Source organism: Mastigoproctus giganteus, chromosome 7 (genome assembly GCF_048544385.1).
Source record: "Mastigoproctus giganteus isolate SK-2022 chromosome 7, ASM4854438v1, whole genome shotgun sequence".
NCBI classification, from domain to species: domain Eukaryota; kingdom Metazoa; phylum Arthropoda; class Arachnida; order Uropygi; family Thelyphonidae; genus Mastigoproctus; species Mastigoproctus giganteus.
In genome coordinates, this window is record NC_143581.1 from 61,246,459 (window position 1) to 61,259,028 (window position 12,570).

Genomic DNA, 12,570 nt, shown 5'->3' on the forward strand with positions numbered 1-12,570 from the left:
CACAAGGCTTAAAATATACACCAATGTTTTCTCTCCTCCCTTAAAGTGCAGTCATACCTCAGAAATCCTGGTATTAGTGTTGGACTGGCTCGGCAACAGATCAGATTCGAACCCTATTGAAAATCGATGGAGGTGATTGGCGTATCCATAATGTCGTCTAAATTTGCTCAGAATAAGCCAACAAGTAAGATTCAGCTGCAGGAGAGCATTGTAAGGGTGTGGTACCACGAAATTGGGCAACCATACATCTAGAAGTTGATTAACTCTATGTTGTTGTTGTTGTTGTTGTTGTTATTTGGTTTTTAGGAGCATTAGCAACTAAGGCCATATTGCTCCGGGATATACGGTGGTCATTCCCTGACCTTTCCGCATCCTCCATATTTGGTGGTCACGGGCTCGAACCCCGGTCTAATCAAGAAGCGTGTGCTCCTGCCCTTCTGATATGAAAATAGAGTTGCTTAACAGCCCATATTGATGTAGGTATTTGCTTATATGGGAAAATATATAATTTTCTATTATCTTATTAATAACTGACTGTATTGTTATTGGTCTGTAATTGCAAAAGTCATCTGGTGGTTCCTTTTTATATATAGGAATTATCTTAAAAGAAAGTAAATTTGTAGGATAGCTTCCTGACTCTAACATCCGTGCTATAAGCTCCATAAAGAGAACAGAGAACTGCTCTTTGTTTCTCCTAACTTCGGTTAGTGTAATACTGTCCAGTCCATAAGATTTCTTGTTCTCTAACTGTTCTATAATCTTAAGAATCTCAGTATATTGTGGAGTTAAGACTACACAAGAGTTTACTATCTGAGGAAGACTATCTTGTTTAGTAAAGGAAGCTTGGCAATAATGTAAATTGTATCTGTTGAGATCTCATACAGCTTTGGCAAACCTATTTGCAGCCTCATATTGTTTGTTTGTACCATCTATCTGTTCTAATAGTGTTTTAATTTGGTTTCCCCTTGTTTTTTTCTTCCTTGTACTTAACAGGTTATTTATAACGTTCCATTTTTTTCTTTTGTGTTATCTGCTTATCCATAAAAAGTTGATTGTAATAAGTGTTTTTTTGTTTTGTTATCATACCTGTCAATTTATTTCTGAGTGTTTTATAATTGTGATAGTGTTCTATCTTTGATGGACAATTTCTATACTGCTGAAATATTTATCCCTTTGTACCATTAATTCTTCTATTCCGTTAGTCATCCAAGGTTTCTTAAGCTTGATCCTGCTACTCCTAGTGTTTATGTTGCAAGCTGAGTGGTTTACTTTTCTCTCGATATTAAACCTCGAATTGTTTATCATTTGTATTATCTTATTTGAAAATAATAATAATAATCTCGAAATTGTATAAGAGCAAATTCTAGAATTTCAGTCGCGAATGAGAAGATAGCATTCAGTTGTCGTTCTGTTGAGACAGAGTATATACAATCATTTCATGTTATAGCGTCAACGGTCTGTCAGTTTTCTTGACTTGATCCTATATCCGACAAGTCTGGAAAGTGGATTTTTGCTCACCCTAGACCAGGAAGAGTTTCAGTTGTGAAGATGTGAACTCAGGGGAAAAAAGATGTACTTGTTCTGGAGCTGCTGTCATAATGGATCTGCTAAATCCACCACAGCCATACGTATTCAGCATTCTACATCAGGTTTCATGCAAATTGTGATTAATCTGAATTCTAACCCCATAAACTGGAAAGCATCCTATATGCAGTGTCATCATTGTATATCTCGATACATTTCAGTGACGCACATATAATTAAATCTGCTCTGATCTGTTTGTAACTGGTTGCAAGACTAAATATCATTTGGTGACACAAATAGCATTGTACAAGTTGAAAATATCAGCAGATGGTTTTCTAATATCTTTCGAATAACTAGCTGCTGTTCATATTAGACATAAGAAAACGGCAGATTACTGTTTGTGATGAGTTAAAATCAATAAAAAGCCTGTTACTAAAGCTAAGGTGAATGCGAAATGTGCCCTGAATTTGTATTATTTTTGTAAGATGGCATTTGGTATTTGCCATACGCTCAATTATGTAAATAAAATGAAAGGACGAAAAATAAGTGAATTATGAAGCGCATGATAATTATATATCCATTATGCAGGTCATACCGTTGTCAATGGATTTTTATAATTGAACATATTTTTCTAATTGAAAGTTACTTAAAGGAGAAGCGGGTCGTTAGCAGTTCTATTTGTGTAGGAATTATTTTACGTTTTTAGGCTTTACAAGTGGAAAAGTAAATGCAGTAGTAGTAATGGCATGTTATGCAAGAAAGCAAGTGTATGAGCTTATACAGCATCAGCCAAAAATAAAAAAACAAACATAAATAAATTAAAAAAAATAAAAATTCGCACAACCATTCCATCCAAATGCCTGCCCAGTTCCTCCTTAAATTTATTTAACCTATCAACTTCCACAACGACATATGGAAGTTTGTTCCAGCAATTAACCACCCGCTGGCTAAAGGCAAATTTCCGCACATCTATTCTACATCTGTCCTTTCTTAATTTGAATTTATGCCCCCTTAGGTTCGTAATCTGAACAAGTGGAAGGATACCATGAATTCAGCGTGCTCAACCCATTCAAGGCTTATACACCTCAAGATATTGCAATGACTGGAGACTAGGCAGGTGCCTAGTCTCCAGTCATTGCAATTTGCAGAACTTTAGCCTCTCTTGGTAAGAGGATCCTTTCATTCCCCTCACCAATCTTGTTGCCTTTCTCTGTATACGCTCAAGCAAATCTACATCCTTCCTAAAATGAGGCCTCCACAAATGTACGCAGTACTCAAGGCGTGGCCTGACCATTGCCTTATTCAGAGCAACAATCACCTCCTTTTCCTTGCTAGCAAAATTGCTATATATAATTGACAAAACTCCATGACCTGCTATTTCAGCCTGTCTGCATTGCTCAGAAAACTTCACATCTGACTGCACAATTACTCCCAGGTCTTTTTCATTTTCTACAACCTTAAGTGTAGTACCACACAGTTGGTACGTTTCTTTAGGGTTACTTCTAGCCATATGCAGTACTTTGCATTTTTCAAGGTTAAACTTCAGTTGCCACTTCTCAGCCCATCAGTCCAAATTTTCTAGATCCTGTTTCAGTAGCACACTGTCATTAACAACCCTGCCAACCTTTGTATCATCTGAAAACTTCGACAATAAGCCTAATATACCTTCATCAATATCATTGATAAATATATAAAACAACAGTGGACCCAACACCGAATCCTGTGGGACTCCACTAATAACATTAGTCCATGAAGAGCAGCACCCATTGATTACCACCCTCTGTCTTCTCCCACTCAACCATCCTTTTATCCATTGTAGCAATTTACCCTTAATACCATTCTGCTCCAATTTGCACAGTAGTCTTCCATGCGGAACAGTGTCAAAAGTTTTGCTGAAATGCAAGTCAATGATATAAAAATTATTTTTTGCATCCAGTTCCTTTGTAACCACATCATAATAATAACCAATCAAATTTGTCAGACAAGAGTTTCCCTTAACAAATCTATGCTGTGTCTGAATTATTGCTGCAGTCTTGTCTAGATGATCCTGCAATGCATCTTTCACCAGTGACTCCGTTATTTTAACCGGAACAGAAGTTAAACTAACTGGTCTGTAATTACACGTGTCACCCTTCGATTCCCCCTTTGTGAATTGGGAACACATTTCCACATCTCCAGTCAGTGGGGACCTCCCCTGAGACCAAGGGTGCTCTCATAATTATGGCTAAGAGTTTGTTTACCTCCTTTTCCGCCTCCTTTAATATAACTGGATAGATCCCCCCCACCCCAGGTGCCTTGCTTATGTTCAACTTCAACAATTTCTCCTCCACTTTGCTCTCAGTTATTACAAAATCATTAAGCACCCTGCTACAATTTGATAACCTTCTAGTATTTTCAAACCTTAATAACTCCTCATATGTGAATGTAGATGCAAAATACTCATTCAGTTTGTTTGCTATCTGAGCAGGATCATCAACAGTCGATGTCAAGTGGACCAATCAGATTCATAAACATATCGTTTACAATTCGCTACCAACATTCTTCCATCATTTTAGAGACATGTATGGATATGTGTTTTTGTAAGGGGCGGCTCCTAGAACGTCAATTCAACTTCGCCTCGTATCTCTGTAAAGAACAGTACTACTGTAAAAGGGTCAGATATGTGAGTAGTGTGCATGTTCTGTTGTTGTGCTCTGGCCACTTGACTACCCAGAAACATCAGTCACCTGGAGAGATGATTATAGGTACTTGTCCATACCATGGAAAAATGGGCCAGTCCCAGTAAGGTACGTACCGTCTCAAAAGAGACTCTGACCACCTGCTGTTGCCAGAAGGTGGGCCAGGATCTTCTTGCGGGCCCATTCCAGAGGGAGAAAAATGAAAGACCCGTGATGTAGGGTAGGGAAAAAATTAAAAAAAAATTTAAAAAATATATATATGTAAAAGACGCCCACTTCTTGGGTCATCGCGATCATCCTTATGTCTGTCTTTTTGGTCCTGATTGGTCCACTTGACATTCGTTTCTGTTGCAGATTTTCCCAGTTTAAAGTAAAATGTGGTATTCGTGCTCTATTGCAAAATCGTGACATTGAACGTTAATGTACTAACCAGTTTCGTACTAACGAAACTGGTTGTAATTTGCAACCTGATAGCCTACTGGACAATTTCTTGGTGGAAGTTTAATCTACAACATACCACTTCCGTTTATTTTCAAACTCATCGAACATGACCGCAACAGCACCCGTCCGTGAATTTCATTGCCACAACTCGTATATAAAAACAATGACGACCAGTTTTAAGTAGCACATCATTCGTTATGTTGATTTTCGTTGACAATCATTATTTAAAGCATTGGTTGTTATGAATACAAAAAGTAACACAAATGAGTAATAAACAAAATAAATATAAATCAGTAATAAATGCAAAAATACAAAAAAAAACAACAACTATTTACTCTTACTTTTTCAAAATTAATTGTGATAGTACGATGATTCAGTGGTACTTATAACCAGCCGCCAGTGAAACAAGGTAAAAAATAAATCGCGCCAAAGGTAAAAATTATAATCTCACCCACAGCCCAATGCAGGGCTCTCTCTCTCTTGGCCATTCCTTCCCTCAATGGCTGGTTGCTCTTCGTAGATTATTTTCAACAAACATTCGTGAAATATTTAACATCCTGAAGATTGGCCTCGAAGTGCTTTTTGAAGATTCCATTACCAAAGACTGCATGCTAACTCAGATATTACACCTTAAATGCAAATATAGCACAAGAAATATTTTAACACATAGACTGTCGATGCACCTAAAATGGAAAGTTGGATAACTCAACCTCTGCTGATGCAACGGAGAACAAGTGCAAACCAAAACTCAAATGCAAAAGAGGAATTGATTTTATTCATATAATATGTATATATTTTCTCAATATTTTCTTAATGTGATTTCCCAAAATTGTCATTTTTGTTTATTTATTTCATCTTGTACTATCGTATGTATAAGTAATCACCCCCTTCCACAATCTGATTAGATAAAGCTTTTCAGGCCATTAATGTAATTGAAAGTTGGAAATACTGTCGAATAGAAGTGCTTTCCTACCATTCTCTTCACGGTACAAGATTTTAGAACTATCCGTAAAGCACCTTTGCTATTTCATCCATGAACAGAACGCAAGTTAAAATACAAGAAGGGAGTTAGACAATTACTCTACCGCAGACAGGAGCGGTATTTAAAGGAGAACAAAGACGAGAAAAGAATACTAATGATTTCTGCTGCGTTTTCTTTTTACTTTTGACAAAATGATGGTCTCTTGAGAATACAATAGACTATATTCTCATTCACCGACAAGAATATAGTTCACTTTCACAATACAATGTCCATAACGATTTAAGGCCAATTATTATTCTTTTTTTTTTCTTTTTCTTTTTTTTTTTTTTTATGTATATCATTCTCTGTCATAAGCCGAACAACTAATATCGCCAAAAATTTTTACTACGAAATTTATAATACGGTACCACAAGTTTTGTTTGGTTTTATTGTAACATCTGTGGTGCGCGCACTGATATTTATTTATTTTATATGTGGTTACACTTTTAATTACTGTTTCGAAGCTGGATTTCATAAATCAGTGAACGTGAGCAAGTCATTCTGCAAGGCGAGACTTTCTGAACTAGGACGGACGGTCAGACTGACAACACTTGCTGAAATGGAACGCTGTTGTAATCATTAAAAGATTTTCTAAAAAAAAAAAAAACGATCTTTCAAATTGACAACTCCTTAGACGGTTAATATTCTTCAAATGATTTCTTTGTTTTGATTATTATGAATTTTTTAAATAAGATCAATCAATGGCAGTTGACAGAGGAGATTTATTTCTGTTTCATATTAATATTCCAAAAAATGTATAGAGTGATTTTCCTATACATATTTATTTTATAATAATGATAATTATAATTTTTCTTGATATGCAATAAGTATATTTTATTATTTTTAGGCCACCCAATAATTAAATTCATCTGCCGTGCTATATGTCTTATATCTGTTAATTGCGTGTGTTCTATGGTCGATTTGTCTGTTTTGCTGGACGAAAACCCCCAATTTCTGGGGGAAAAACCTTGCTATCTACGCGTGAGACCGACTAACTCAGCCACGGAGTGAAAAAAGCCCATTAAAGTTCCTCGTGTCATCGACGGGATTCGAACCCGGGCCTTTTCCACCCGGTGACGATACAACTGTGCTACCCACGCAGACTCGCAATAAGTATAGAATGGTATAATTCGTTACGCCAGCGTTTCCCAAACTGGGGTTCGCGGACCCCTGGGGGTTGATAGACCAGTTCCAGGGAGTCCGCGAAACGGTAGTCGACCATATATTTATTTTATTTTACTTTCATCGATGACACTTATATATATATATATATATATATATATACTGTACATACATGCATATAACATATGCATATGTTATATATAGGAGTCGACAAACTGTTTTTGATATTTGAAGAGGTCCGTGAACATTTTTTTTTATTTTTGATAGGGTCCGTAGATCTCAGTAGTTTGGGAACCACTGCCTTGCGCTTTATATAGAGGGCCTTTACGAGACTGACGTCTCTTAATGATGTAAAGGTCCCCTGTATATAGGGAAATTTTATTCCTGTTTATTAGCACAGTAAACTGAATTAGTTACTTTATTATTTCCATAACAATATACAGTAGTATTAGTATATATATATATATATATATATATATATGGTAAATATAGATTATAAATATATATACCCGATTATTTCTATTCTGCTAAACGGGCGTCTCAAGACTTTTAAGCGCCCAGATGCAAACAAGAAAATGCCGTCCCTCCCCAGTTGTACCTTTAGCTTGTTGCTGCCCTGGGGTTTGTATATATATATATAATTACTATAGTAAGAGTATGATATGTACTATATAGGTACTGAAAGTGTATTTAAACATAGGCATAACAGTATACAGCCGGCCGTAAGGCCGATAGAACTTATAAAGACTAAGATAGTGTGTGTGTTGGTCTACATTGCCATATTCTAGAAATAAACATATAATTAGCAATAATATAACATGAATATATAATATAGAAAACAATAATGATTATGTAGCTAATTATTGATATACAGATATATTGAATGGAACTTTTTCAAGGGCTAACCCCATTCAATATATATCACCAATAATTAGCAAGGCTATCTGTTTCTGATTGCTATCTGCCTGTGTAACTAGGTTCAATTAATAAAGGCGATTTATGCCAACCTTTAAATTTAACAGCAAACACGCAAGAATACAGCTAGTCCGACAGATAGCTTTGGAAGGAATATACAGAATATTATTCAGAATATAATACAGAAAATAGAGGGCCAACCATAATTTTCATTTCAGTTGTGGTGATATTATTTAAATATATTTGTGCAAAGGATATATATATATAAACTGAAATAAATAAATAAAGACACAGCAATATTCTATTCATTTTCTAGCCACCCCACTCCATAAAAAGGTTCCATTGATACTATTGATTTATTATAATTTTTTTTTTTTTTTGCCCCTGAAGCAGTTGACAATAGGTTTTCAATCTAGATTGGTTAAAATGCCCGCATATATTTACGAGCAAAGAGGATAGGCAGGATGAATGAGAAATGTAAATAGTGAGTGCCAAGTACTCACAAAGAATAGTTATTAGACACACGTTTCAAGAAAAGAAAAGAAACTGCACTTTTGAAATTTCCAACTACTGTATTATTATTATTATTATTATTATTATTATTATTATTATTATTAATTGTTGCTCTTATATTATTTCTCCCTGATTGGAGACTTCCACTCCGTGACGGTTACTGCTACCAAGTACACAGGGTGGTTGTAATGTCTACTGTTACTGTTGGTCGAGGAACTCTCTGACTATCTTACAGGTGTTCAGGATTGCGACTTTCTGGAGTCCCTTGTAGGTGTTCTCTGGGAGACCTATTGCTGCTAGGCAGCTATGCAGGGTCTTTGGCACCATACCGGTGTTCGACATGGTGATCGGGACGATCAGCTATGTGCCGCCTTCCAATATCTGGAGTTGTGTACGTCCATCCAAGATAACGCCTGCCCAGACGAGAACGCCTTTACCACCATATTGATCCCTTTCAGTGATATTTGCAGGGTAATACCATGTGCCAACCTCTCACCAGATTAGCTGACGTCCAGAATCGCTGCTGAGACTGCTTTACTCTCATCAGTAAAGAGTATCTTAAGTAAAGATTTTGTGATTGTAACCTTTAGAAATAGTGTTGGTCCTTAAGTTTTGCACACCTTCTTCTTGGGTGGTCCGTTTCCTGCTTTCTCATCTTCTCCCAGTTTCCTGTAGAAGGCTCTTTGGTCCTCATCGAAGATTCGGTTGTTTATTTTCTTCTGGGAGCTCTCTTTGAATCGGCGTAGTCTCTTGCTGAGCGAGGAAGTTCTGCTTCAGTGTGTCCAAGTATTCTCCTATCCTCTGATTTCTGGTCTCATGTTTTCTGTGGACGCTGTCTCTAGGTCTGCATGGGTATCACAGTGGTGTCGTCACCGTCCTCCCCACACCAGGTGGAAAATGCCCGGGTTCGAATCCCGTCGATGACGCAAGGAACTTTAATGGACTTTTTTGCTGGACAAAAAAACTGGGATTTTTTGTCCAGCAAACAGACGAATCGACCATAGAACATACGGAATTAACAGACATAAGAAACAGCACGGCAGATGAATTTAATATTAGAGTGTCCTAAATATAATAGTTTGTGGACGCTGTCTCTCCTCCCCACTCTTCCTTCTGGTGGGACATGGGCCTGTCTCTCTGTGAAATGCAGGGGTCAATCTCTCTATGACCCTTTGCTTCCAACTTCTATCCTCCAATCTTCAGTCTCCCCACCCATCCTGTCTACTTCTTACAGCGTATGCCTCACACATTCGAAACTTAAAAGTACTAAAATTCTGTTCGCCCAATTTTTCGGTCTTATACACCTTTCTGCCTATAACCCCTACAGAGTCGCTATTATTTATTTATTTTATTTTTATTTTTATTTTTTTAGGCCCTTGTCATTTAAATCTCAGGAAATTAGGTGGCAGGGTCTGCCAGAGTTCAAATTATGTGCTGGTGTACTTGGTCTGCCTCCACGGGGCGAAGTGTGGGCAACGTTCGGTCCCGTTAACGGCTCAGCGGCTAAATGACCAGATGAACAACGGTACACAACACTACACTGTACAATATCCGTACACTTTTAAATTTCTGGCATTTACAATGCACTGTATCCCACGACAATGAAAACTCGCAGTGATGGAAGAAACCCCTGGTACCGTTTGACCCTCGACACACTGAACTGTGGACGCTGTCTCTCTTGAGGATGCTCTTCACCTTTCCAATCAATTTCTTACTTCTATTACCCTGTTGGTACTGGGTCAACTGACCTATCTTGACTCTTAATTCTTTTATCTTCTGTTGAAGTCTTCTTTCCCAAGTTGGAGGTTCCTTCTGTTTTCGGTTCTTCTGCTGCTAGTCTCTCGTTTCTTTTCCATTAATCCTAGTGGCTGCTATGGTAGCACAGTATACGGCTGTGTGGATAACCTCCAGCGTTGCACCATTGTCGTCAAGGTAATGTGGTATGATTTGCCGATTGAGATGGTCTGTTACTCTCCACAGGATTTTATTTGGCCTCTGCTTAGGTATGACCTGGGTTCTTGTGGGATCTATTCCTTCGAATTCTGTTAAAGCCTTCTTCCGCTCTTCTTCTTCTTCTTCTTCTTCTTCTTCTTATTATTATTATTATTATTATTTCAAGAGGTAACAGATCTGGGATTTCAAGATCCAATATCTATCATTGTTCAGAAATACACTCAATTAAATTCCAACAATGACTGGTAGCACATCATGAGCCCCTCCCCCTCAAAAAAAAAAAAAGGTTTGGAGGCGGAACTTTCAGCCTTCAATGAAGTAAAACGAAAGCGTCATACTTGGTTGGTATAGTGAGTTTACCTTTACCTGAAGAAACTCATTCACTCCAAGGCAGAACGATGCTGGGCTGCAGTCAGGCACGTGGACCCACAAAGCACTAATTGTATTATTAGATTTTATAGATATAATGCAAATGCCTCTTTCTTGTTATATTATTTATTTTCACATTATGTTATTTTGTTATTTATTTTTACTAATAAATTTGAGAGTTACCTCAATATCCAAATAGGAGATCTTCTTTTCCAACTTCTGGGATAAAATGATTTAGAATAAATCAAAATTTACATTTAATTTTAAATCTCCGAGTATAAGCAAATTATAAAAATACCTCAATGTGCTCATACTTCCCGTACGTGAACCCTCCAAGCACTGGAAAACAAGTCGACATCAACCACCCCCAGACGCCAGATAACCCACGCACTCAAGAAGACTGAACACATTTATTAAAATCAAAACTCCGTATAAAATCGTGTAATATCTTCTAAATCTAAATTTGGTTATTTAATTTTATATTTTGTTGATAAACTTTAATTTTAGCTTTTAAAAAAAGTAGGTGGTCCCCTTTAGGCTAGGATAAACCAGGTTTTTGTTTTTAAAAATAAATGTCTGAACCTTCGATCTTAATTTAGAATCTTTCTTTAAGAGCTAACCTTAAACCAGCAGAACTCGTAACCGAAAGCTTCATTTTTCAAAAAAGAGAGAGAGAAAAAAAAAAAGTGTGAAAAATATAATTTATGTCGTCGTTACAAACTTTTTCTGTCCAGAATATTTGATACATGGATACTTTATCTGTTATGTACCAGTGAATGCGTTCTGCAATGCCTGGCTATTTTAGTACGTCTAACGGTAAGTGGCATTTCCTTGACCTTAACCTTGCCTTAATAATTTTGAACTTTTAACCCCCATTTCGTCTGGCAGTTCGTGACCTTGAAAATACCAAGTTGCTTCAATGGGAACAGCTGTCGGAACACTTCTTTCTAGTTTTCTATCTCTGATTAGAGAGAGAGGGGGGGGGAAGGGAAGGGGGCAAGAGCATGTTTTCTTTTTAACTTTATTTATCTTCCCGGCTGTTTCAGCATGTCCTGACGACCTGAACTTAGCAACCTTGAACTTCAGTTAGATATATAGGATCCTTTTGTTTTGTATTAAATCCAGAGTGAACAGAGCTTTGGAAATAGAAAAGACACTGTAAAGATGTCACTTCATACTTTATGGTCTTTTCTCCATTGATATAAATGATAAAAAATTTATTTCTGATGGAAATTTCCGAAATAATAAACCTTTATATCAAGGGATTTCTGACCTGTCCCTTGATCGTTTTTTAAATCAAAGTAATGGCATAGTCACTTTTTTTTTCTTTTTTAATAATAAAAAAAAAAAAAATTAGTTCTCAGTTATTACAGCGATATGTTTATAAATTTTCCATCGCTAGACAAAATTCCCTGTATAGCCTTCTACATGAAGGCTCGAAGAAAATTTCCAAATGATCTCAAAACACAAATTTCAGACTTATTTATTTAAAACCGGTATAATGATTGTAGCATATGCTGTGGTTTAAGCCGTCGTTTTTTTTTTTTTCAGTTGGTTCCTCAGCTTGACAATTATCTTTTCTATTTTTATTTGTGGGAGGTGTCTGAGATCCAGGGAACCGCTAAGCAGAATTGAGGAAGTTTTGTCCGATGATATTTTCAGATGGTGAGTTAGGGCGGCTAGACTTTTAGGGTCCTCAGAGCCAAAAAAAAAAACCATTATTTTTTAGGCCACTCGAATAATTAAAGTCATCTGCCGTGCAGTGTGTCTTATGTCTGTTAATTGCGTATGTTCTATGGTCGATTTATCTGTTTTGCTGGACGAAAAACCTCAGTTTCTGGGGGGGGGGGGGAACCTTGCTATCTACGCCTCAGGCCGACTAACTCAGCTACGGAGGGAAAAAAGCCAATTAATTAAAGTTCCTCGCGTCATCGACGGGATTCGAACCCAGGCCTTTTCCACCCGGTGTGGGGAAGACGATGACGATACCACTGTGCTACACACGCAGACTTGGTCATCAGAGCCAGGTTTGCC